At 50.4% G+C, this 27773-nt stretch overlaps 1 protein-coding gene across 17 annotated transcripts in view; it reads left to right on the plus strand.

The window, feature by feature from the left end:
* The first annotated feature begins 694 nt into the window (after nucleotides 1-694).
* PHLDB1 (pleckstrin homology like domain family B member 1) overlaps nucleotides 695-27773 on the plus strand; it is a 437675-nt gene continuing 410596 nt past the window's right edge. For 16 of the 17 annotated variants that reach the window (XM_086956721.1, XM_086956728.1, XM_086956729.1 and 13 more), the window contains exon 1: nucleotides 1041-1144. The gene's annotated coding sequence lies outside the window, so the exon portion shown is untranslated. Of the gene's footprint in view, nucleotides 1145-27773 lie in introns of all 17 variants that reach the window. The other variant, XM_086956734.1, reaches the window with a different exon arrangement.

A 27773-nucleotide genomic window follows, 5' to 3' on the forward strand; every position in this document is an offset into this window, starting at 1 on the left:
TTCCGTGCGTGCGTCTTGGGGCGCTTTCCTGGTCTCTGAGTGGTTGAATGAGGGGGGGAATGTCCGGAGACAGTTTTAGTGGTGGTTCAGGGTGGAGCATGTCTCGTGGCGAGGTCCCTCCCTGTGGCGAGGCCGCATCAGTGCCTCATTGTCCCTTCGGCCCCGGCCGTCCCACCCCGCCCCCTCCGGCCCCGGGGGCGGGCTCATCCCAGCTGGCCCGGACCTGCCATCCCATCCAGTGTGTGTCGGAGCCGGCGCCACATCCGAACGGCGGAGCCCGGGCTCGGAGAGGTAGGACCGGAGTTTGGGCTGACCCTCGGAGGGAGCGCGCACCCCCGGGAGGGTCACAGAGGATCGAGACCACCCCAGCTCCACTCAGCATCTCCATTCACGGGACCCTGCGCTCCAGGTCACAGCTCCGTGCACCCTGGACATCTGGGTTACAGCACTGAGCATCCCTGGACCTCAGAGCAAAGCACTGTGCGCCCCAAATCACAGCACTGTGTACCCTGTACCCTGGGTTACAGCACTGGGCATCCCTGTACCCCCAGAACACAGCACTCTGCACCCCAAATCACAGCACTGTGCACCCTGGACCCCAGGGTTACAGCACCGAACACCCCGAACTCCAGAAGACAGCACTGTGCACCCCAAATCAAAGCACTGTGCACCCTGGACCCTGGGTTACAGCACTGTGCATCCCTGGATCCCAGAAAACAGCCCTGTGCACCCTGGACCCGAGAACACATCACCCTGGACCCCTGGGTTACTGCGCTGGGCATCCCTGGACCCCAGGACACAGCACGGGTGACCCTGGGACCCGCAGGCCACAGAACACAGCACCGTGAGGCCCAGATCGCAGCACCGAACACCGCTGGACCCCTGAGCCACAGCACCGGGCACCCCTAGATGCCCAGGGCACCGCACTGAGAGCCCCCGGACTCCTTGACCCCAGGCCTGCACTGAAGACCCTTGGATTGTCAGACCCCGGAGCCCTGCTACCTCCCTGTGTCGCCAGACTCTCGGATCCCCGGATTGTAGGAGCCCCGAAGCACGTAGGTCCACCCCCCCTGGTCTGGCAGTGAAGACTTGCGGATTGTGGTTCCGAAAACGGCAGGACCGGAGCGGAGGCTTTGTTGGAGAGGTAAGACCCATCCGCCACATCCTACCCCGGAGCCCCCCGCGCTGTGACTCCAGCGATTGTTCTCTCAGGGCCGGACCTAGAGTGGGCGCTTCCCCTTTGACCCTCACCCATGGACCAAACCCCCTCACCCATTGGTGACAGTTTCCCTGAACCAACTCCCCTCCGCGATCCCCCTCCCTAACCCCACCCTACAAACCTCTCTCAGCGCCCCATACATCACATTCATGTGTGCATTGAGCCTCAGCCCCCTTCGATGGGAGTCATCTTGTACCATCTGCCGCCCCATGCCCGATCTCTGGCCCCCACCTGCACGAATCCACATCCAGCGCAGCGAGGCAGCCTCGATTACACGAAGCGCAATAGTAGCACCCATCGTGACTATATCACAGAGTCGAAGAGTCCCCATGGGTCGCTGCGCCATAGAAAACCTCCCACCATAAATTATAGCGCCTCGGCGGGTCGTTGTGCATTTGGGGCACGGCGGATAACATGTGTCCGTTAACATTTCTAACCCTCTCTTCCCAGCGTGGCGCAACGCATTCCTGATTCTGTCTCCCACTAGTTACATTTTTGTATGGTATGTTAAGCACACTGAGAGCTACATCGCCCCTAGGCGCTACATGACATGGAGGGAGGAACCACGGAGATCCATTCCACCCTCAGGTGTTGCTATTCCCCATAAGTTTGTGCGAGTAATTCCTTAAAGTTCAGTTCTATGGTTTCATGAAATAATAACAATTATGTAAGCCTTATGTTCCACTGGCTTGGCGCGGTCGGTATAGCGTCTTGTGCTTTCCTTACACCCAGTTAGCGCTGTGTGTTAAATAAGAATGTAGTGGGAATGAAGGCCAAGTTTACAACGCTGTCCACTCACACCTCCTGTCGGCACAACATCTGCGTCCTCGAGACTCGCGCAGGACGCGCATCTCGGCAGAAAGCAGAACATTCGGGCTGTGAGGGAATGACGCACTGGATTCGCGGCGGGAGTGCAGGAGCGAAGGTTTCTCGCGGAGTAGGGGGGGGGGGGCGTTTCCTGCTACTTTTTAGACCTGGCGGCATGGGAACATGTCTGTATTTGGTCGCTTACAGGGTGAGAGAACTTGTTACTCCCAGCACGCGGGCGGGAGTCACAGAATCCGAAAGAATAGGTGGGAGCGTCAGTTTTTGTGGAGCAGGGAATGTTTTCTAGTTCTTACAAGATGGACCAGGGACGCAGGACTTCAACAGGCGAGGATTCACACCTGAGGTCGGAGGGGGTTTAGCGTCCAGCGGGGATGGAGTGAAACAGCCCTAGGCTCTGGGGAAGAGCTTTACACAGGCATCTAAGCGCTAGTCCAAGGCACGACTGGAAACTGAATTCAGCTCTGACAGAAATGCCAGCCTTACGCAGCGTGTGGGGGGGGCTGCTGGTATAGAATAGAGCCGTGGTTGTTCATAGCAGTCCTTCCGGCTCTGAAAGCAGCGCCTTAGCCTGCTGCGGAAATGCCAGAGTGGCAGCCTGCTCTGCCTGACTCTGTTTTGGGAGCCAGTGGGCTTAAAAAGCCTTTGGTGTCAGCTTTTTGCGGTCCAGGTGCCCCTGGTGACTGCCCTCTCAATCCCTTGCTCCATGTTTGGCACAATATTGGGGACATTTAATAAATAGTCACGCAAAGCAGCGCAGTAGCCAACGTTTCTGTGCTGCGTTGCATGAGAGAACAGAACAGCGCGGTATCTCTTAAGCTATGGTGCTGTATCTCTGCCACTCTTAAGGCTGCTTGCACCACGCACACACCGTTGCACTGTACTGTAGTGAGTGTGATGCCTAGCATAGTTACCCATACTTTAGAGCTTCTCTAACTTTGGGTGATGTACAGGGCAGCACACATGCAAAGTTGGAAACGTTTGGAGAAAAGAAAGCGCCTCTTAAACGTCACGCGGGCGCAAGGAGGCCTACTTTTTTGGTGCAAAGTCCGGTCGACTTTCTTAAGGCCTCATTTGCGAGGCCCGTAGCAGTACTTTTGCGCCACCAGAGCATCACTTTTTTTGACACTACAGCGGCACAATGTGCCGCAGCACAGGCCACACAAAGTCACTTTATGTGGCTTTTCATGGCCTTGTAAATTAGCGCCCCTTTCAAGCAGCACACTGCATGTAAGGGGCGCTCCATGGGTGTTGCCTTGAGTGTTCCCAAGCAACATCCATGGAATCTGAAGCATTCCTAGATTTACGAGGAATCGTAAACCTGGGAATGCGTCAGATTTTGTTAAGGAAGCATGTCCTTATTGCTTCTCGTTTTCTTCTCTTTCTGTGTGTGCTGTATTCTGCAGTACATAAGAGGAAAACACCTCTTGTGATTGTTTTTGTGCAGGAAGGTATCTCTTCCTGCACGAAAACAATCACCCATACAATGCAGGCATCCTTGCAGCAGTGGAGTGGTGTGGCTCACTGGTTAGAGGCGGCAGACCCGGAAGCAGGAGTTGGCCCGGGACCAGGGTTCAATTCCCGACGCAGCAGGGTCGTGGACCAGGGTCAGCGGACTCGATAATTCTTGCCTCAGTGCCTACTCTAACCAGGGATCACACTTGGCAACTCTGGGCATTAGCTTGCCTAATCTCCACAACGGCCCCATCAACGCTGGGAGTCCTGGCTCCAGCTTGGGGACTCCCAGTAGGGACCATCCCACAGGGAAAGCCAGGACGGGTTCCCCAGCGGTATACCGCGCCTGGATACTCCGGTAGTACTTGTGCGCGTTACAAAACAGCATATAACATATCATAACACCATGGTGCAAGGGTGGCTGCGCTGGAGCAGGGCAGCCCATTGAGCGCCGGCGCAGGAGAAAAGGACATGAATGCTCCTTATCTCACAGATATGGTGCAATCCTGCCCTTTTCTGTTGACACCGGGCAGCACAACAAGATTCCTTTGCGGCACTGCCCCGCGTCAGAATCCATGGGTGGCTGCTGTACCACCTGTGTGACGGCCCCTCGATGCAAAGTGCTACTTTGTGTTACTTTAGGACTACAGGAATAGTTTCGATAAGAAAATCCCAATTCGAGACGTGCACCGATTGGCGTCACTTTTTGTGACACTGCACTGGCACAACGCCTTGATAAATTTTGCGCGTGTTTGTTTCTTTGACTACTGCAAGTAGATAGAGTCAATCACACTCTTGATTTAAGGGTGTTTTTTTTCTGCACAGATACATGTGACTCACAGAGAAATCAACACAAGAAGTGTAATGTCTGGTATTTATAGAAGCTGCTTCTACAGTGTGATCTGTGTGTGACGTTTTCTTCAGCTTTAGGGCAAAGAGAGAGAGGGAGAGTGTTAAAGATTCCTTATGAAATAACATTTCAGCACTCGTGCATGTCCTTCAGCTAGGACACCAAGTACACTCAGTGCATTTTATGCTGTGGTGTTTTTAACGGTCTTATGGCCCAGGGGCCCATCAACTGGTGTTTCTTTCTAGCGACGTGCCATGGTGTGTTTACATTGCAATGCATGGGAGAATATCCAATGTGTACCCTTCACTGTGCTCTGAAGCAGTAAGTTACAACCGAAGCGCTATATAAATGAACTAAAGCTACCATAAAAAGTATGGGTGGGTGAAGAATTCAGCTCTGCTGGTGGAGTTTGCAGAATTTTGCCCACTCCGTGCTCCGTGTAGAGTGCGGAGTTCCTAAAAACTCAGCGATGTGAAGCGTAGCGCAGTTCTTTTTTCCCAAGCAGCTCGCCAACGATTAGTTGGCGAGTGCTTGTGAGGAAAATTAACGCACTAGACCTCCTCCTGGCGAGATTTCTCATCGGAGGTGATTGCGGCAGGTCACAACCACTCACGTTAGAAAATCTGCCATTCGCGTCGAGGAAGCTGCCACTCCAGTAGAATGTCTACTTGAGTGGCAGAAAGCAGCAGCGTCCTCTGATGCGATGTGTAGTGCCGTTCGCACTGATTTTGCAGCGCAGAACGAACTCCTGGCGCTAAAAATCACTGTGAGCTGCACTACTTAACAGACTTCGCTGCAGGTGGAACTCAGAGGAGCGCCACGAAGATTTTCAAGCACTTCACGAAGTTCCACAGAGTGAAACTCAGCCCAGGGTTAATTAAATGTAGAAAATGGAGACTATGCTGTCACAAAGAAGGGAGGGCCATCAGTTCAGAAAAGTATTGATTCTGCTAGCCTTGTATTTTGGCCAAATTTGCAATAAATTTCAACTTCTGCTTTTCAGCATGATTTTAGAAACAGGGATGTTAGAGACATTGGATGATGTGATAGTGGAACAAGGGGAGAGAGAAAAGATGCAGGGTGAGAAAGTGGATGTGTAGGCTGCAGATCAGGGGCGTGAGTACAGATATCCCCAGGTGTGTGGATAGGGGGATAGAATTTGAAATGGATTTGGGCAAACAGTAAAACTGCTGAACAATTTTGATTATCAGGTTTCTTTTGGATGAGTATGCACCATAAAATGGAGGTTTCTAAATGTATAGATTTTCACCTGGATTAAAGGCCCTGAGGTCACCCTGGAGCCCTGCATCCGAGCTCGAGGAAGGCCTTGCTGCTAGCCAGAGCTGTAGCGACAGACCAGCCTTGGCTGTAAGCGTGGGACCACTGATGTGATGACAGAGCAGTCTCCGAAGGAAGGGAATACGTTTCCCTCCCTGGGAGGTGTGCTTGTAAAGGAGTCAAGATGAAGGCATAGAGGAAGGTTTTACCTCGAGCTGGAGATGTAGCAGCCAAAGACTTTATGACCTGAGCTCACAGGTGCTTTTGCACTCATCAGAAATGCAGTGGTGGAGCAGTCTAGGGTTCAGACATGCCAAAGGCTTTTGCTCCAGCTAGGCAGGTATTCTACAGTGATCTAGGATCTAGTCTGAGATGGGAGAGGCTGGTCACCTCAAGGGAGGTATATTAATTACATCTAGACTGGACTACTGTAACAACCTTTATGCAGGAACCAAGAAATCAGTCATGCACGCGCTTCAGATGGTCCAGCACGCGGCTGCTCGGCTGGTACTGAAGTGGCCTAGGAAATCATCTGCCTCTGCTGCATTAGACATCTTGCACTGGTTGCCAGTTCACAAACGTGTTCCGTTTAAGGTCCTTATTATTACCTTTAGGGCCTTTCACTCACGAGGCCCACAATATCTTCAAACTGGCATTCAGCGCTACGTTCCCCCGCATAGCCTAAGATCATCCAACGCACATCTGTTGACCATTCCAACTTATAGATTGGTGTCAAAGGGAGAAAAATCACTTGCGATTATAGGCTCAAAGGCATGGAATCAACTTCCACCTCAGCTCCGCCAGATTGCTTCTGAGTCTGTATTCAGGAAGGCCCTTAAATCTTGGATTTATAGTGCACCAGATATACTGTGCAAAACTCTGATCTGAATACCCTACTTCCCTTTGTTATGAGAAGTAAACCAGTTTTTCTTTCCATCTCTGGTTTCCGTATTAGCGCCAAGATGCTCCTTGGAGTGATAGTAGCGCTATACAAGTACTTTTTTACATTACATTACATGGCCTTCAGCGGCTGATAGACAGGTTTGCAGATTTTATACGTAAACAAAAAGATTCTATCAATGTGTAGTGGTTTATATTTTTATGGGTGGTGACAATCTAGTAAATAGACTCTCTCTTTGGGTTGCAAAGATGAGAGCACAATGTGCTTTTTAAAATACCCCTCACACACTAAAAAAATCCAGTAGTGTCATGCTTCATCATTGGGGTCTTCCCGTCCCTCTACGGGGCGGGGCGTGCTACGACCTGACCGACTACGCGGGAGCACTAGTATGGTGACAGGACTATGTGACAGTGCAATGTGGGTGATGTCAGTGAAGTGTAGGGACCTAACGATGTGTGGGAATAAAAAAATTTAAAAATCCTCTGGCTAGTAGAAAAAAACAATTTATTCACTTCCCTAGCTGGGGATGTTAAGAAGGGGGTTTTGAGGTGGAGCAATTCGCTACAACCTGGTCTACATGTTTCGTAGGCAGTCCCCTACTGCCTACTCATCAGGACCTTCTAGTGGTCCCTACTAAAACAAAGCTCAGTTACTAAGTGTAATGGGCCTGTCGTCCTAAAAACCAGCAGTAAAAATCCACTGTTGGTTTTAGCTTCTGGGCATGAGCTGGCCCTTAATGAAGCAAAAATGTCAAAAATGATGACCTGATAGTGGTCTTCCTGTGGCGCATGTGATATGCCCCATGAGCTGGCAATCGGTAGGTAATCACCGCGGCGCTATTGTCCGCATAATCTTAAGCCTTACTTCTACCCGCGTTGCCGCTCTGAAGAGTGGCAACGCGGGTAGAAGTAAGGCTTAAGATTATGCGGACCAGGTTGTAGCGAATTGCTCCACCTCAAAACCCCCTTCTTAACATCCCCAGCTAGGGAAGTGAATAAATTGTTTTTTTCTACTAGCCAGAGGATTTTTAAATTTTTTTATTCCCACACATCGTTAGGTCCCTACACTTCACTGACATCACCCACATTGCACTGTCACATAGTCCTGTCACCATACTAGTGCTCCCGCGTAGTCGGTCAGGTCGTAGCACGCCCCGCCCCGTAGAGGGACGGGAAGACCCCAATGATGAAGCATGACACTACTGGATTTTTTTAGTGTGTGAGGGGTATTTTAAAAAGCACATTGTGCTCTCATCTTTGCAACCCAAAGAGAGAGTCTATTTACTAGATTGTCACCACCCATAAAAATATAAACCACTACACATTGATAGAATCTTTTTGTTTACGTATATCAGATTGGAGGGTGATTCTGTCAATACCTCTTCACTTCCTCTACTGTTTTGGAATTGCAGATTTTATATCCAAAAGGAAGCTGCAGATCAATAAGAGCAAAACCTACACCATGATCTGTGGTAGTGGCCGTAAAAAATCTAACTCTTTTTTTATAGATGGACAGAAAGTTCAATCGGTGGACAAATTGTGTTATTTGGGGATTACCTTTGCCAGAGACAGAACATGGTCACAGGAGATGCAGAATGTCCGGGCGAAAATGGCAAAAAGTGTCCACGGTGTTTTTAGATTTGCAGCCAAGCTGGGTGATAGACGGGTCAGGGATATGACTCACATCTACCAGCTAAGATGCACCTCTATCGCACTGTATGGAGTGGGGGTGTGGGCCCATTACCCTGATAAAAGTCTACAAATAGTGGAGAATACTTTTCTCAAAAAATTGCTCTGTCTACCATCTTCGGCACCTACAGAACTAATCCATAGGCAAGTTGGGATTAGCTACTTGTCGGACCTAATAGCTTTTAGACCCTTACTGATCTGAAAATCCATATGGCAAAAAGAAGAAACTGCTTTTAATAGAATAATAATTCAAGATTGCTTTCAATTGGATAACTATCTTATGATCCCCTGGCTTAAGTATATTGTACACAGTTTTAAGGAAGTTTTTGACTTAAATATTCTGGATGACCCTAACACTGTAGCAGAGATGCCCAAACCAGAAATGAGGAATACGTTTCTGCTATAAAGAATAAAGAGGCGTCTGAGTTATAACGGGCAATTATCAACTTACATATTTTATAATAGCTACGCAGTTTATGAAGGTTTCCAGTTATATCTAAGCCAGGTGACAAGAAATTCCCATAGATATGTTTTAACTAGATTAAGGTTTGGGTTGGTCCATCATCTGGTAGCCTTCCCTCGACCCAAACAGCATCCAGCTTGCCCATGCCCCTGTGACGGCCACACTAAACAAAGCACCTTGCACTTTCTTCTTATTTGTGACCTTTATATGAATTTCCGTATTGCATTTTTAAAACCACTGTTTTTAAAATATGGTACTTTTACCACTGACGCTGCGATGAGGTTGCTTTTTATGATGCATGAACCAGATTTACGTTTCTTTTCTGCAACTTTGATCCTTAAATCAAGTAATGCAAGGAAGAGTATGATGTTTTAATTATAATCCTTGCCGGTATTAATCATTTATGTACAGTGATGGTCAAACGTATATGGACATGCTTTTTTTTCCCTATGTGCTTTTATGGTTGTTTTTTATACAAACCAAATAAAGCTTATTTGAATTTGACATTACATTGCATTACATATAGCCAGCTAGGATCTAGTCTGAGGTGGGAGAGGCTGGTCTACTCAAGGGAGGTATATTGATTGAGTGATCTAGGCGTGTGGGAAACAAGAAGAGTTTTCCTCCAATCTGAGATGTAGTAAGAGAGCAGTCATGGATTTTGTAGGGATCCGTCTGTTATAGTGGAGGTCACAGCAAGCCCGCGAGAGTCAAAGAGCTTTCAGCCACAAAACGTGTTGTATTCGCCCATCTTTCCTCTGGATCCCTGATTATTCCATCAAACAATATACCACTGGCACCTGGTGCTTTTTCGGGTCTGCTATTGGCTTTCGTAGTCTCGCGAGATTTGTGCTGCTGAGCTGACGCTGCTCGCCGATTTGTTCTGGGCATGCACGGATGATGGAATTCAACATGACACTTCACAAAGCTCCATTGAAATCAAGGACGCCTCCTCCTCCATTTAGTCACAACTTCTGAACTGTGAACTGTTATACAAACAGAATACTATTGTCCCCCATTCCCACACAGATGACAGAAAAACAAAAAATAGCATCTGCTAACTTAGGCAAAGGACACTGTACCTTTTCATTGCTGAAGTTAGTTACAATGCTTAATTTATGACATAAACAATTTAGTGTAGACACTCAAACTTGTATGCTTAGGGGGCTGCTGCCCACTTCCCCAACTGGTGCCACCCACTTCCCCCATTAGCCCCACCCACTTTCCACTGGCACCGCCCACTTGCCCAATTGGCACTACCCACTTCCACCACTGCTGGTGCCTACTTCCAGCATGTACAAATCTAGATTGCAGCGAGCGAGCCTGCCTTCTTCATGAAGGTTTCAGGGGGTTCATAAAAAATGGGCCGAATAGTGCATTTTATATCCAATTTTCAATTAAATCTGCTAAAAAGCCCTATTCTCAGAAAGGACACTCATAAAATGTACCAGTACCCTCATGGTAGAGTTTAGGGGGAAGGTAAGGGTTAGGGTGTGTGAAGAGGCACTTTTTACTTTTTTTCAAATAAGTAGAGGGATATAACAAAATAAAACAGGTGAGGGTAAATCCCTGGGAACAGAGACATGGGGAATGCCATGCACAAAGAGGATAGGGTTAAGAACAGATGACATGGCAATGAAATGGGCAAAAACATTTGGGTGTGCCACTGCCACAGAGGAAAGTTATACCCTGGGTTAGAAGAAGGGGGTAAAACCATGAGCAGAGATGGGAGGTTTATTATAAACAGGACCAGTAGTTAATTAGTAAAAAAATAAGTCCTGTGGCTCTTGTCCGGAGGCAGCTTGCACCAGCCCATTTCTCATGCGAGTGCCGCCTAAAACAGAATCAACTACTGACCATAAAAGTTGGTGGAGGATGTGGTGTAATGGCCAGAGCTGCTGACTTCAGAGCTGGAGAACCAGGTTGGAGTCTCTGAGTCGGCTTAACATCCTGTGATTCTGAGCAAATCGTTTTATCTCCCCATGCCCACTGTAAATGAATCTGTCTTTAACTGGTGCCCATGAAAAGCATCAGTGTTGATGAGTAAGTGCCGGTGCTGAGTACCGAAAACCACCGGCTCAAAGTAAGCACTGAACAGGATGCTACCATGGGGCAGCAGAGAGGATAACACTTCTGGCTCAAAGCAGAGGTTTATAAACTAGAGCTCAGTGCTTGAACCGAGGATATAGAATTTCAGGCCCTCCTTGTCCAGCAGCACCCGTTTATTACTGAGAAGTGTCAGCACTCACACCTCTGTTACAATTACTGCTACTCTGCTGAGAAATGCAGGCATTTGGCCTTTTGAAATGAACACTTGCAGGTGCTCAGTGCCGGACAGCACCAGCCCATTTAAAGCACTACTAACGCTACAGGGAAAATGTGATGCCAGGGGCACAGATGAGGGAGAGAGGGTATTGTGGGACAGAAGAGAGTGAAATACCATGGGGCATCTAAAGGGGGTGTACTAATCCCTAATTTCAAAGGGCAGGGAGATTGCCGGGAAATGCACAAAGAATTTTGCCTAAGTGCAGAGGGGCAGAGAAAAGAGGATTGGTAATGGCGCAAATAAGGACTGATGTAGGGTGACCGCCTCACACTTGGCCATTATGGACTCTGTCTCCCAGTCCTGAACTTTTCACTTACACATCAGTGTTTTTAGGTGTTAGTCTAATTAGTTCAATGGAAGCAAAACAAGACCGCAACACCCAGAATGCAGTGGGGTCCGACACAAAACTACAGAACTAGAAACCGTGTCCATAGTGACCTGGATAGAGGTGGTTCCGCTGGACGGATTCCGTGGTACATACAACCCCCACCGGGTGACCGAAGAGATGGGAGCATCACCTTGGGGATGAGGAGCAGGTATTCACAAGGTCACAGAGATGACGATCTGAAGGCTAAAAGATAACCCCCTGAAAGAGCTGGGTAGACCTGAGGGCAGGAGCATGGGAAGGGTGGCACATTGAACACAGACTAGCTAAGTTGAGAGGTTACTGCCACAAAGGAGAGTGAAGCTGTAGGTAGGAAGGAGGCAGTGACACAACCGGATGACTGTGGAATCTGTGATGGCATAAGTGCTGAAAAGTGCTGATATATGGAAAATATAAAAGGTGGCCTGACCACAGAAGAGAGGGCGATGTTATAGTGAATAAGGCGATATTATGGGTCTCTGAGTGCTCTCCCGAGTGTCGTTTTCTGCTGCCAGTAACAATGAGTTCTTTGTGTTGGTTAGAAAAGGTGGGCGAAGCTTTGAATCAGGCGTGTCCAAATAAGCATAAGTAGGAATCCTTTCCAAGACTCACAGCCTGTGAAATTAGGAGGATGGCCTAAAACATGCGAAGTCAAGTCCTGTGCTTCACACAGCATGTCACATGACATGTATTTAGGTGCCTCGCTGTGAGTTTTCTGTTAGTACATCCAGACGTATCACACAACAACTAACATATACTTCAAAAATAAGCCCGGCCTATTGGCTTTGCCAAAGCCTCCCAGCACTGATTTTTAGCCAATATCAGGTACACGAGTAACAGCAATGATATTCGTGTGAATAATTAAAATTCAAAATGTTTCCGTTCTGAAAATATGAGAGTGAATTCCATATTACAAACGTCTTTGGAAGGCGGGGCAATATTCTGAGTGTCTCCATCACTGCTGTTCTCAGCCTCCTTCTGCAGTGTCTCCCTTTGTTAGTCACACCCTTTTCTCTCTTTCTGAAATCTCTCTGGCTACAAGTCATATTCTTCACCGCCTTTCTCTTCATCACTGTATTTTCACTCAATACATCTGCATATACTCCCTGACGTCACTTCTCCTTTGCCATCCTCTCTCTGTATTTCTCACGTTCTCTCTCTCTCACAGACATACAGACACCCACACACACCCACCCATCCACCCACCCACACACACACGTATGCCTCCACCTTCACACACTTTTAAACAAATTGGTCATTTTAATTGGCACCTGTGAACATTCCTCTGTGTGCTCAGCAGAGAGGCCAAGAGTTGGATGAGCATGTAGTCTGTTATCCTTTAAGACCCACTAATAGATACTGGGAGAAAATCGCACTGCCACCAGCCTCCTTTCCACAGCTCTCAAATGTGTCCCTTCATGAACACCCACCTACAACTGGAATTCACCTACAGCAATTCAGTTCACAGTACACACAATTCGAGAGTCTTATGTAGCATGAAATACAAAGCCATTGAAATACAGTCTGAAAAAAGCAAAAACCTTCAAGGAATGCAAGATGAAGTGAAGCATGTAAAATGTAAACAGGGGCTGCTTTGTAAACGTGAATTACCTAAAGAGTTTTTAGAGTCAATGTCGAAAAGAGATCAGTGTTTTTGAGTTAAGGACTTGAATATATGACCTGTCACACACCTGTTTCAAAGCCAGTTTTTATTTGCTGCCGATGCAAGGTCAGAACTGGCAACGTTGAGCGGCAGAAACGGCCCCTAGGGGAGGGTCATTAAGATGCCTCTCCCTTAGAAGAATTGTGGGTGGGGCCCACTGGCACCCATTCTCACAAGGGACCACTGGTTAGTTACTTAAGTAACAGGCACCCAGCTCTCCCAGCTTCACAACACAAGCCACCAATGGTGGGAGGAGAAGGCGTGACACAATGTCCCGCCCCAGCTGAGCCAGATATAAGAATTAACGATTGGCAGCGGAGGCTGAGCACTATCAGAAGGTACCAGATAGACAAAGACGAGACTCTTTGAGGAAACATGCTGACAATTCTGCAAACTCAATTGACCATTACCCGCGGCCCATCACTGAGCTGACCTTGTGATACAATCTCAACTGTGACAAAGTGTCACACATCAATAAGGCAACCTGAACAGCGACTGAAAAATTCAAAATGAATGTGGAGTAATGAGGCTACTGCCTCGGTATCCAAAAACTCACCACTGTCAGAAGGAATCTGACAGACGAAAACAAGACAGACGACGGAGGCTGAGGTGCAGTGAAGGGATGCCCGGGTGAGGATGTTATGAATGCGGTGATTGGCTCTCGACAGACCTGCAAGAAGAGCATTGGCTATGAGCAGTGCTCGGGAATTTTTTGCGCCAGAAGCACCACCCGTGGAAGTAAAACATTGTCCCCATCCCGGGAAATAAGTTTAGATGATGACCATCGGCAAACATCAGAACAAGTGAAGCACTAGGTAGAGGGGTTCATGCAGGGGAATGATTTTTTCTCCAATCTGAGATATCTCTACAGAGGTTTTCTTAGGCGAACATCTTCCCTCCTATCCACGGTTTGATGGTCTGGTGATCTGGAAATTAGGTTCGAGGTTGGAGACATTTTTTCCTCAGGTCTGATGGAAGTGCCATGGAGACTCATGTAGAGAACATTTTGTTATGTTATGTTACAACGTATTTATAAAGTACGCGTACACCAGAAAGGTTTCATGGCGCGTAGGCTTAGAGGCAGAAGCCCCAAAGCTTAGCCACGAGTCTGTTTAAAGAGCTAGGTTTTTAACAAAGTCCTGAAGCTCGGATAAGAAGTTGCGGCTCAAATGTGTGGGGGAAGAGGATTCACAATTCCTCCAATCGGTAAGGCTGTGGTAGGGCAGTCTTTGCTCCACGTATGAGAGCTCAAAATGTTTTCCTCCAGTATGAGGGGCTTCTGAGACTACAGATATGACGTCATAGAAGACCAAACATACTACTCTATGCTTCAAATAAGAGAAAGAAAAAGGAAATTACTCACATTTGAGAGGGATTGGCAGTGGTTACATAGGTAACGCCTTTTCCTTCTATCTAAGGTGTGGCGGTAGCAGGGGTCATACAAAAGAAGGCTCTTCCTCACATTGGAGATGTGATATATGGTAACCCTGACATGAGTATATGGTTGAGGAAGGTTTATGCTCTGATTGGTTGTTTAGTGGTAGAGTGGTCCATCCCTCATTCTAGGCAGCTGCCGTGATTGGAGATGTTGTAGCAGCCTGTTGAAGGTTGTATCTTTTAAATGCTTTGATGCTAGAGCCGACCTTGCTGCACAGTGACCAGGGTGAACCTCCAAAATCGAAAATAGTGGCAGGTGCCCACAGCGGGCACACTGACTTTTTAAGGGAGCCCTTCTTTAACCACTGGTCTTGCAACAATCACTTCATGTTGTAGGTCCAGATGCTAGAATTAGCTTTTGTCATCTTTGAAATCAATTAGACGTCAATAGTTCCAGGACACTTTATTCCTACATATTTTGGTTTTGGGGTTAGATTGTCAGCCAAGTCAGAGGTTTGTGGGCCTGGCTCACTTACAGTGACTCTCAAACATTGTTTCAGAAATTAGATACACTCCACAATTTACAAGAATAATAAATCGCTAGTTTTTGCCACATAGTTGGATTTAATGTGGAATAAAATGTGGTCATTTGTGTTCCAAGTGCACTGCTGCATTTGATGTGTTCCGGGAATCAGTCACAACTTGGTTGTTGCCTATGTGACTTCTTTTCGTGGAGGTGTAGGGGGAAGGCGATCAAGATTTAGGTCCGGTTTTGAGCCACTTTTCCGTTGTAGCTGTTGTGGTGCACCAAAGAAGCCTTTATGACCAAGATGGAACACTTCCCTCCCCTCTTGCATTCAGTTAATTTGTAAGTTGTCAGTGTTTTGCTATTTTCTGGGCATAGAGTTCATGGAGGTTGATCATTACAGCGTAAGTTAATTATTTGAGTCTTCGTCATACGGGGATTTATGCGCGAGTGATTGAATATAAACCGTGTTCTGGCTCCCACCAGTCGCCATGGCAGTTTTGCCAAGACACGAGACCTGCGGGATCAGACCTTGGTCCTAACATTGTTGTAAGTGCTGCGGTGTGTCTTTTCTATGCTTGACAAATTCTTTTAAAAAAAAAATATTGGCACCGTGTTTAGAACTTTTTCTTCACATACAAAAATAAGATACACGTTAATCAGTCACAGAAATGTATGAAGCATAACGTAATGTAATGTATTTAATGTAAAAGAAATCTATAGAGCACACTGCAACCCATCGGGCATCCTGGCGCCAAAGAGGGAAAGACGGTAAAAGACAACTGTGATCTGAATCAGCTAGAGGTTAAGTTCTAGGAAAGAGCCAGGTTTTTATTTGTTTACGAAAAGGCAAAATAAAACACAGTAGTGTTTTGGTTCTGTGACAATACAGCAAATGTCCTCCATGTAAAAACGTTAATATACTGCAGAGCACCAGGTATTCTCTTTCAGTCACTGCTTATGCTGAGCTCTGAGCAGCCACAGACCAAGTGGCTTATTTACAAGCCCCTTGTGCCACCCGTATGGCACTTTTCCCATGTTAAAAATGACGCAATAGGGCCGCAAGGGGTTTGTAAATCAGCCTCATAGTTTCTTTGTCAACACAGTCACACGACTAAGAAGTGCAAAAACCTAAAATTACTAGCATCAAGCAGTTCATCTCTAGACCAAGGGTCTTTTTATAGTTTAAAGTTTGGCAGATAAAGTTTACTGTGTTGGGATGGCGGATCACAATACCTCCGCTCTCCCGCCATCCTGAGGGACCTCCGCCTGCCAAATTCAGAGTTGTCTGCGGACCCTGTGAACAGATTTCGACATTGACAGGAAATGCCGTCATGGCGGTTCCTGCCAATGTAGGAAAACTTTTGACGAACTGTACCACCAGCCATGTTGGCTGTCCATCAAACTTTTTAAAAGTATTTTTTTTGGTTTTCAAAAACAAACTCCCAAAATGGGAGTTTGTTTTTGGAAAACAAAAAAACGAAAGGTCCATACATCCTGGAAGTGTTCTCGCAGTGTGTAGTGGTCATTATTTTTTTTTCTTGTGACTTCTCAATAGGTGTTTCCCAGAGGTGATGGACAGAAGAAAAAACTTTACATCATCCGCCCTAAATATAAATCCTCCCTCCAAGGGCTCCAACTCCCTTGAAGGAAGTATTCCATCGACAGAGCCAACGCGGTCTCCGTTGATGGCACACTTATGGTTTGCCAACTCCAAATGAGACAGGAGGACCGAGGGTTTGGCAGATAGGTTACTCAAGTCAAATCAAATAAAAAAACTTTATTTGATTATAGCTTCTATAATCATTAGAGTACAGATAGAGTAGCTTAATATAACATCATCATCACTATGTCAAACAATTAATCGCACATAAGAAATGCGGCTTCACACAATACACTGGAGAAAACACTCTCCACAGTGCATACCTCATCACCACTGAGTGACTGCACAAATTGTAAAGCTAAAATAATTTTTCTGAAATGTCACTGTTTTAAAAATCTGATTAATATCCTTCTGGAATACAATTCACCCAGTTTGCAAAAAAAGGTAATGTGCAGCAAAATCTTTTTAGAAGCAGCATCACAGGTAGAAATGCTGAGGCTATCACTAGTATCCTGACCACGGGGAAAGCACAACAAACTGACAATAGCGCCTGTCCGACACGGAACAAAAAAGCCCATTCCCAATGAACAATACTGCATAAAATATAGGGCTCCATAAACAATGCGGGTTTAAGCACAATGCAGTTGTGTATAGTAGGCTTGTGAACTTACCACACGTTCACCCAGAAGGGTATCTTGGCGTTGAATAACAGATCTTTATTGTTACCCAACTCAATGGCACTCATTTTATCGACCTCAGATGGATGAAAGGCTGAGTGGAACTGCTGGGGTTTGACCCTGTGATCATGAGGTCGAACACAGGGCCCTGTGGTAGACGCATTAGTCCACTGAGCCACTAGACTCAGTTAAGCACAGTTTTTCATGTTTGGACCATATCAAAACCAGGAAAGTGCTTTAGGCCCAGGCTTTGCTCCACTTACAAACGCAGGATGGGTTATTGAATACATAATTTTTTTGTCTACATGTATGCAACTGCTGCCTGGCATAGGATAACCACTTGGGGCCAAATGTACTAACATTACTAATAGCGATTGCCAAATAGCAATTTTTTGTGAATATTTGGTAATTGGAGTTACTAATGTACTAAAGTTATATCAAGATCTTAGTTCCTAATTAGCAATTAATAGTGGGTTGCAAATAGATCTACTGTATGAATATTAATGAGGTAGGTTGTAATTTGTCACCCACTAGGATTCACTGCTATCACAGGGATAGTGACCTGCTGGGGTCAGCAGACCACCATGTCTGTTATTGCTTTAAATAAAGCATTTTTTTTTAATGCTGTCCGGTTTCCTTAAAGGAATATGGAATACGTTAAAACAATAAAACAAAAAGTGCAATTCTTATTTGTTAAGAGCAGGTAGCGATCCGTGGGACTACAGCTTGCTAATAAAAAATATTTTTTAAAACATTCCAAATGGGGAATGCGTCCCTAGCGGACTCCTTCCCATTTGCAAATGTATCACTACAAACTTTGCGTTGACTGGATTTTGATCGCAAACCATTAGTACATACCATTCAGATTCCTTATTTTGAAGGGATACCCTAGACACGCCCCTTCCAAATAGTGATTTTATTTTTGATCACAAATGCAAACTGCGATTCACTAGAATTGCAGTTTGTTGTTTGTACATTTGAAAAAAAATGTTTTTGTTTGCAAGCGACCCAATTCTTCAAATTAGGTAATTTTGCAACCGAACCCTTAATGTCTCGCAAACGATTGCATACCAGCCAGTCCCAATACCTGGTGATTACACATTGCACATTCATTAGTCCAAATAAAAAATGTCATAACATCAGAGGGGCAGCTGTCATAATGTCTTCAGTATACTGTAAACCGAACTCCTTATGAATCATAAAAATTGAGCCACCATGAGGAATATTAAGCAGGCACTGGCAAAAATATTTTCAAGTAGGAAACATCTGCATGCCCACAAATCCCCGCACCATAAGTGGCAATAAGAATACACTGACTTTTAAAAATATTCAAAAAGGGACACATAGGTTTCCCACCTAAAGAGGGGATTACATTAAAGAGGGACACAGATTGCAATAGTTTCTATTTTCTTACAGAATTGGCAATGTGCCAACTTGGGTTAGAGTTAAACATTACCCCAAGGTAAGGGAAGTTAGGTACTCTCAATAGCCTATTTTCCTTGGTAATAAGGGTGCACATGTTTTTTAATTCTTACTGCCATGCCGCATGCCATGGCCCGAGACTTAGAGGAATTCATATCCAAGTCAAGATTGGACACAAAAAATAAAATTGAAGCCTTATCTGTGTGACTGGCCTAGTAAAGTTTTTGATGTATGCAAAACTGTCATCTTGAATGGCATAATTACAAATAAAGATATTAAAAAGAAAAGATTGGACATAACATTATCAAAGGTTGCTACCAATTTACCCAAGCGGATGGGGGTGTCTGCCAAAAGAATTACATCATGCGCATATAAGAGAGCAGCAATGGCAGATGAGTTTTATGATGGGAACACCCTTGTTCTGCCCTACTAAAACATTGTTGACGTTATTTGTGCATAAAATGAACAATAATGGGGCAGGAATACAGCCCTGGCGTATCCCGCTCTCAAGTTTAAATGGATCTGTAAATTCCCCCAAAGGACCTAATCTGACTCTGGCAGACAAACCATTGTGCAAATCAGAAAGCCAATTGAAAATTGACCAGTGGAAGATCCAGGCCAAGTTCCAGTAACAGCGGCCATGATTTTGATCTATTTACCTGATCACAAGCACTAGAGGTCCATGAAGGCCAGGTAGAATGGGCAGCTCTGGGCGATTGTGTTTTTTGCTAATAATTGGGTATAAATTCAGGTACTGCTCTATGGTGTCCAGGACCTCTCTAAAGCCTTTCTGGCAGGTGCTCAGAATACCCTGATTGTTGGTCGATAACTTCAGTCTGTTAAATATGACTTAAACCAAAACTTTCACAGTAGAGTTTTTAATGAAATTGACTGTTAATGCGGATCATCACACTTACTTAAAAAAAAAATAGGTACAATTATTGAGGTAGACCAGGAGTTAGGCATCTTGATAACACTTAACTTGTTAAAATTATGGACAACAAGGGAGCCTATTTGCTGATGTTGCATTTGAGCAAATCGATTGGAATGCCACCTGGTCTTGGAGCCTTGTTAGATGGGACTTCAAGCAGAGCAGTGACAGCCATTTGAAGTTCTACTTCAAGCTTAAGGAAGAAATGCTTAGGACCAGTAACACGATTCATTCCAGAATTGCAATTGGTTGAGGGGGAATAAATATTAGAAAAAAGCCTCTCATATAACTCTGCTGGATTGTGGGAATTGATGGCGGTCAACGGATTGTTGTCATTTCTTATGGAGTTCATAGTGTCCCCAAAAACTTTCTAGCCTCTTGATTTGGAAGCAAGAATAAGCTATCGGCAGTTCATATGCTTAATCTCTTATACTTAGACCTAAGTGCTATTTTGTTCTCAGTGCATCTAGCAGCTATTGGACTTATAACCCTGTCTTTCACTACTAGAGTAGCAGATTAGTCCTCAATCGCCTGTGTGCAACGGGACAGGCTCTATTTAGCCATCTTGGAGAGCGCTGCTTCGGGGCTTTAATAGGCTTTATTAAAAAACATTTAACGGCAGCCCACAACTACATGTAGGCAGCCACAATGGTGTGACTCCCTACCAAGGCTGAAAGTGAAATATAATAACTGAGGGGGTCGTTACGATAGCGGACGGACTTCAGTCCGTCCGCCATCATATTGGATTTTGGACGGGCTGCCTACGAGGCAGCCTACCCACAATTCGAATTATGATGCGACCGCAAACACAGCCGCCACATTACCTAGATTTTGTTTTGTGGCGGGGATGCAGCCAGCAGCCCCTGTGCAATACAAAAAATAGGGTGCAGACAAATCCCTGCACTAAATGGCAGGCACCATGTAGTGCCTGCCAAATGGTGCAGGAATAGGGGTACATGTCCCTGCCCCAGGGATTAAGGGGGCCTGCTACGGGCCCCCAAATCCATTTCCGCCAGCCATTTTGGGATGGGTTGACTGCTGCAGAACAACCGAGGGGAAAGGGATATCATAATTCTTACAGCGGTGCCTGGCAGGCACTGCCGCAATGCAGGGATTTTCAGTTGGTCTGACAGACGGTCAGAGTTGATCCGCCCGTCTGGACCATGGCAGTCAGTCTTTCCAACCTCCAAGCTTCCCTCTCCATCATAATATGGTAGGAGAAAAACCGCATTGCGATGGCGGAGGGATAGCCACCGACCTTGGCAGTTTTCTTCTATGATGCAAGTTCTTAGGGTTGACAGCTTTAAGGGCATCAGAACTTCTAGAGTTCTTGGCCAAAGGAGATAATGAACGCGCGGCCTGAAGGCCCTGATCCCCATGATGCATATATGGTATGGAAACAGACGACTCATGAGACTTCTGGAGAAAAATGTATAATCAATTATTGATAAACACCCTCTGTCAAAAAAAGTTGGAATGTTAGGTGCATAGGGGTCGAATCTCTTGTGGAGGCTCACCAACTCATAAATAATCCAATACATATTTTCCTTACTGAGTTCTCTTGTTTCCGAAGGACATTGGTTGCTTCACAGCTCGACAGTATGGTGAATAACTTCTCAAATTAACATCTGCAGCTGTCTGTGCATTAAAATCACCACAAATAATCCATTTAGGGGATATAAGAGGAATGTATGATGTAGGTACCAATGAATCAACAACAAAATCAAAATCCTCTAAAATTACTGGCATTTGAATAAGTATAATCATCATTATAGAATATCATACGATTTTGTTTTAAATCAGCACCACAATAAACAAAGAAAGGCTGTATCCTATTGGTTTTAGCAATTAGGCGACAACAAAACACAAATTACGAATGAGCTTGAACCAAACTGTAAGGCCGCTCTCTGCACACCCTGATTCAGTCTAACAGCTGGGACAGACGAGCAGGTGTAACCATCACAGAGGGGTCATTAACAGACCAAGTCTCTTGCAGCAGAATGATGTCATAAGTGCTAATGAAGGATAAACCCTTCTTTGTTACACTTTTTCGAGGCTATTTGTATGTGCTATTTGAGCTCGAACAGTAAGGGGGACGATTCTCAAAGGGCCTCCGCACTCGTAGGGAAGGCCCCACAGTCGTGGCTGGGGTCCCGCAATGGGTAATTGCAGTGCGGAGGTCCCGCCAGGAGTGCGAAAGTCCTGCCCCTGGTGCGGAGGTCCCGCCAGGAGTGCGAAGGTCCTGCCCCGGGTGCGGAGGTCCCGCCAGGAGTGCGACGGTCCTGCCCCGGGTGCGGAGGTCCCGCCAAGTTTGCGAAGGTCCTGTCACAGGTGAAGAGGTCCCGCCAGGAGTGCGAAGGTCCTGCCCCTGGTGCGGAGGTCCCGCCAGGAGTGCGAAGGTCCTGCCCCGGGTGCGGAGGTCCCGCCAAGTTTGCGAAGGTCCTGTCACAGGTGAAGAGGTCCCGCCAGGAGTGCGAAGGTCCTGCCCCGGGTGTGAAGGTCCCGCCAGGAGTGCGACAGTCCTGCCCCGGGTGCAGAGGTCCCGCCAGGAGTGCGAAGGTCCTGCCACGGATGCAGAGGTCCCACCAGGAATGCGAAAGTCCTGCCACGGATGCAGAGGTCCCGCCAGGAGTGCGACGGTCCTGCCCCGGGTGCAGAGGTCCCGCCAGGAGTGCGAAGATCCTACCCCGGGTGCAGAGGTCCCGCCAGGAGTGCGAAGGTCCTGCCCCGGGTGTAAAGGTCCCGCCAGGAGTGCGACAGTCCTGCCCCGGGTGCAGAGGTCCCGCCAGGAGTGCGAAGATCCTACCCCGGGTGCAGAGGTCCCGCCAGGAGTGCGAAGGTCCTGCCCCGGGTGTGAAGGTCCCGCCAGGAGTGCGACAGTCCTGCCCCGGGTGCAGAGGTCCCGCCAGGAGTGCGAAGGTCCTGCCACGGATGCAGAGGTCCCACCAGGAATGCGAAAGTCCTGCCACGGATGCAGAGGTCCCGCCTGGAGTGCGACAGTCCTGCCCCGGGTGCAGAGGTCCTGCCAGGAGTGCAAAGGTCCTGCCCTGGGTACAAAGGTCCCGCCAGGAGTGCGACGGTCCTGTCAAGGGTGCGGAGGTCCCACCAGGAGTGCAACGGTCCTGCCTCGGGTGTGGAGGTCCCGCCAGGTTTGCGAAGGTCCTGCCCTGGGTGCAGAGGTCCCGCCAGGAGTGCGAAGGTCCTGCCACGGATGCAGAGGTCCCACCAGGAATGCGAAAGTCCTGCCACGGATGCAGAGGTCCCGCCAGGAGTGCGAAGGTCCTGCCCCGGGTGTGAAGGTCCCGCCAGGAGTGCGAAGATCCTACCCCGGGTGCGGAGGTCCCGCCAGGAGTGCGAAGGTCCTGCCCCGGGTGTGAAGGTCCCGCCAGGAGAGCGAAGATCCTACCCCGGGTGCGGAGCGCCAAGAAACCGTACGGTGAACGTTGCACTCTATAAATGTTTTAAATTGGAACTTGGAGGTCCCGCCAGGAGTGCGAAGGTCCTGCCCCGGGTGTGAAGGTCCCGCCAGGAGTGCGACAGTCCTGCCCCGGGTGCAGAGGTCCTGCCAGGAGTGCAAAGGTCCTGCCCTGGGTACAAAGGTCCCGCCAGGAGTGCGACGGTCCTGTCAAGGGTGCGGAGTTCCCCCCAGGAGTGCAACGGTCCTGCCCCGGGTGCGGAGGTCCCGCCAGGTTTGCGAAGGTCCAGTCACGGGTGAAGAGGTCCCGCCAGGAGTGCGAAGGGCCTGTCAAGGGTGCGGAGGTCCCGTCAGGAGTGCGTCGCTCCTGCCCCGGGTGCGGATATCCCGCCAGGATTGCGAAGGTCATATCACGGGTGAAGAGGTCCCGCCAGGAGTGCGAAGATCCTACCCCGGGTGCAGAGGTCCCGACAGGAGTGCGAAGGTCCTGCCCCGGGTGTGAAGGTCCCGCCAGGAGTGCGACAGTCCTGCCCCGGATGCAGAGGTCCCACCAGGAGTGCGAAGGTCCTGCCACGGATGCAGAGGTCCCGCCAGGAGTGCGAAGGTCCTGTCACGTGTGAAGAGGTCCCGCCAGGAGTGCGAAGGTCCTGTCAAGGGTGCGGAGGTCCCGCCAGGAGTGCGAAGATCCTGCCCCGGGTGCGAAGGTCCCGCCAGGAGTGCAAAGGTCCTGCCCCGGGTGTGAAGGTCCCGCCAGGAGTGCGAAGATCCTACCCCAGGTGCGGAGGTCCCGCCAGGAGTGCGAAGGTCCTGTCCCGGGTGTGAAGGTCCCGCCAGGAGTGCGACAGTCCTGCCCCGGGTGCAGAGGTCCCGCCAGGAGTGCGAAGGTCCTGCCCCGGGTGCAGAGGTCCCGCCGGGAGTGCAAAGGTCCTGCCAGGACTGCGACGGTCCTGTCAAGGGTGCGGAGGTCCCACCAGGAGTGCAACGGTCCTGCCCCGGGTGCGGAGGTCCCGCCAGGATTGCGAAGGTCCTGTCACGGGTGAAGAGGTCCCGCCAGGAGTGCGAAGGTCCTGTCAAGGGTGCGGAGGTCCCGCCAGGAGTGTGTCGCTCCTGCCTCGGGTGCAGATATCCCGCCAGGATTGCGAAGGTCATATCACGGGTGAAGAGGTCCCGCCAGGAGTGCGAAGATCCTACCCCGGGTGCAGAGGTCCCGCCAGGAGTGCGAAGATCCTACCCCGGGTGCAGAGGTCCCGCCAGGAGTGCGAAGGTCCTGCCCCGGGTGCGAAGGTCCCGCCAGGAGTGCGACAGTCTTGCCCCGGGTACAGAGATCCCGCCAAGAGTGCGAAGGTCGTGCCCCAGGTGCAGAGGTCCCGCCAGGAGTGCGAAGATCCTACCCCGAGTGCAGAGGTCCCGCCAGGAGTGCGAAGGTCCTGTCCCGGGTGCGAAGGTCCCGCCAGGAATGAGACAGTCCTGCCCCGGGTGCAGAGGTCCCACAAGGAGTGCGAAGGTCCTGCCCCAGGTGCGAAGGTCCCGCCAGGAGTGCGACAGTCCTGCCCCGGGTGCAGAGGTCCCTCCAGGAGTGCGAAGGTCCTGCCACGGATGCAGAGGTCCCACCAGGAGTGCGAAGGTCCTGCCACGGATGCAGAGGTCCCGCCAGGAGTGCGAAGGTCCTGTCACGTGTGAAGAGGTCCCGCCAGGAGTGCGAAGGTCCTGTCAAGGGAGCGGAGGTTCCGCCAGGAGTGCAAAGGTCCTGCCCTGGGTGCAGAGGTCCCGCCAGGAGTGGGAAGGTCCTGCCCCGGGTGCAGAGGTCCCGCCAGGAGTGCGACGGTCCTGCCCCGGGTGCAGAGGTCCCGCCAGGAGTGCGAAGATCCTACCCCGGGTGCAGAGCTACCGCCAGGAGTGCGAAGGTCCTGTCACGGGTAAAGAGGTCCCGCCAGGAGTGCGAAGGTCCTGTCAAGGGTATGGAGGTCCCGCCAGGAGTGCGAAGGTCATACCCCGGGTGCGGAGGTACCACAAGGAGTGCGAAGGTCCTGTCAAGGGTACGGAGGTCCCACCAGGAGTGCGAAGGTCCTACCCCCGGTGCGGAGGTCCCGCCAGGAGTGTGAAGGTCCTGCCTCGGGTGCGGAGGTCCCGCCAGGAGCGCGAAGGTCCTACCCCACGTGCAGAGGCCCCGCCAGGAGTGCGAAGGTCCTGCCCTGGGTGCGGAGGTCCAACTAGGAGTGTGAAGGTCCTGCCCTGGGTGCAAAGGTCCCGCCAGGAGTGCGAAGGTCCTGCCCCGGGTGCAGAGGTCCCGCCAGGAGTGCGAAGGTTCTGCCACGGGTGCAGAGGTCCCGCCAGGAGTACGAAGGTCGTGTCACGGGTGCAGAGGTTCCACCAGGAGTGCGGGGGTCCTGTCACGGGTGCAGAGGTCCCGCCAGGAGTGCCAAGGTCCTGCCACGGGTGAAGAGGTCCCACCAGGAGTGCAAAGGTCCTGTCAAGGGTGCGGAGGACCCGCCAGAAGTGCGAAGGTCCTGCCCCGGGTGCGGAGGTCCCGCCAGGAGTGCGAAGGTTCCTCCCCGGGTGCGGAGGTCCCGCCAGGAGTGCGAAGGTCCTGCCCTGGGTGCAGAGGTCCCGCCAGGAGTGTGAAGGTCCTGCCCCGGGTCAAGAGGTCCTGCCAGGAGTGTGAAGGTTCTGCCACCGGTGCAGAGGTCCCGCCAGGAGTGCGAAGGTCGTGTCATGGGTGCAGAGTCCCACAGGAGTGCGAAGGTCCTGCCACGGGTGTAGAGGTCCCGCCAGGAGTGCGAAGGTCCTGCCCCGGGTGCGGAGGTCCCGCCAGGAGTGCAAATGTCCTTCGCCGGGTGCGGAGGTCCCCCCAGGAGAGCGAAGGTCCTGCCCCGGGTGCGGAGGTCCTGCCAGGAGTGCGAAGGTCCTGCCCTGGGTACAGAGGTCCCGCCAGGAGTGTGAAGGTCCTGCCCCGGGTCAAGAGGTCCTGCCAGGAGTGTGAAGGTTCTGCCACCGGTGCAGAGGTCCCGCCAGGAGTGCGAAGGTCCTGTCACGGGTGCAGCGGTCCCGCCAGGAGTGCAAAGGTCCTGCCCCGGGTGCTGAGGTCCTGCCAGGAGTGCAAAGGTCCTGCCCTGGGTACAAAGGTCCCGCCAGGAGTGCGACGGTCCTGTCAAGGGTGCGGAGGTCCCACCAGAAGTGCGAAGGTCCTACCCCACATGCAGAGGCCCCGCCAGGAGTGCGAAGGTCCTGCCCCGGGTGCGAAGGTCCCGCCAGGAATGAGACAGTCCTGCCCCGGGTGCAGAGGTCCCACAAGGAGTGCGAAGGTCCTGCCCTGGGTGCAAAGGTCCCGTCAGGAGTGCGAAGATCCTACCCCGGTGCAGAGGTCCCGCCAGGAGTGCGAAGGTCCTGCCCCGGGTGCGAAGGTCCCGCCAGGAGTGCGGCAGTCCTGCCCCGGGTGCAGAGGTCCCTCCAGGAGTACGAAGGTCCTGCCACGGATGCAGAGGTCCCACCAGGAGTGCGAAGGTCCTGCCACGGATGCAGAGGTCCCGCCAGGAGTGCAAAGGTCCTGCCACGTGTGAAGAGGTCCCGCCAGGAGTGCGAAGGTCCTGTCAAGGGTGCGGAGGTTCCGCCAGGAGTGCAAAGGTCCTGCCCTGGGTGCAGAGGTCCCGCCAGGAGTGGGAAGGTCCTGCCCCGGGTGCAGAGGTCCCGCCAGGAGTGCGACGGTCCTGCCCCGGGTGCAGAGGTCCCGCCAGGAGTGCGAAGATCCTACCCCGGGTGCAGAGCTACCGCCAGGAGTGCGAAGGTCCTGTCACGGGTAAAGAGGTCCCGCCAGGAGTGCGAAGGTCCTGTCAAGGGTACGGAGGTCCCGCCAGGAGTGAGAAGGTCATACCCCGGGTGCGGAGGTACCACAAGGAGTGCGAAGGTCCTGTCAAGGGTACGGAGGTCCCACCAGGAGTGCGAAGGTCCTACCCCCGGTGCGGAGGTCCCGCCAGGAGTGTGAAGGTCCTGCCTCGGGTGCAGAGTTCCCGCCAGGAGTACAAAAGTTCTGCCACGGGTGCAGAGGTCCTGCCAGGAGTGTGAAGGTCGTGTCACCGGTGCAGAAGTCCCGCCAGGAGTGCGAAGGTCCTGCCCCGGGTGCGGAGGTCCCGCCAGGAGTGCAAATGTCCTTCGCCGGGTGCGGAGGTCCCCCCAGGAGAGCGAAGGTCCTGCCCCGGGTGCGGAGGTCCTGCCAGGAGTGCGAAAGTCCTGCCCTGGGTACAGAGGTCCCGCCAGGAGTGCGACAGTCCTGCCCCGGGTGCTGAGGTCCCGCCAGGAGTGCGAAGGTCCTGCCCCGGGTGCAGAGGTCATGGCAGGAGTGCGAAGGTCCTGCCCAGGTGCAGAGGTCCCACCAGGAGTGCGAAGGTCCTGCCCTGGTTGCGGTGGTCCTTCCAGGAGTGCGAAGGTCCTGCCCCGGGTGCAGAGGTCGTGCCAGGAGTGCAAAAGTCCTATCAAGGGTTCGGAGGTCGTTTCAGGAGTGCAAAGTTCATGTCAAGGTTGCGGAGGTCCCGCCAGGAGTGTGAAGGTCCTGCTCCGGGTGCAATGGTCCCGCCAGGAGTGCAAAGGTCCTGCCCCGGGTGCAGAGGTCCCGCCAGGAGTGCGAAGGTCCTGCCCCGGGTGCAGAGGTCCTTCCAGGAGTGCGAAGGTCCTGCCACGGGTGCAGAGGTCCTGCCACGAGTGTGGAGGCTCTTTGTGAATTGTGTCCTAAGTGAACGGTCAGTTTCAATGCAAACTGTTAACAGGGAGTCAGTAAACAGCCCGTTATGGGTATGACT

Source organism: Lissotriton vulgaris, chromosome 2_1 (assembly GCF_964263255.1).
Source record: "Lissotriton vulgaris chromosome 2_1, aLisVul1.2, whole genome shotgun sequence".
In the NCBI taxonomy this organism is placed as follows: Eukaryota; Metazoa; Chordata; class Amphibia; order Caudata; family Salamandridae; genus Lissotriton; species Lissotriton vulgaris.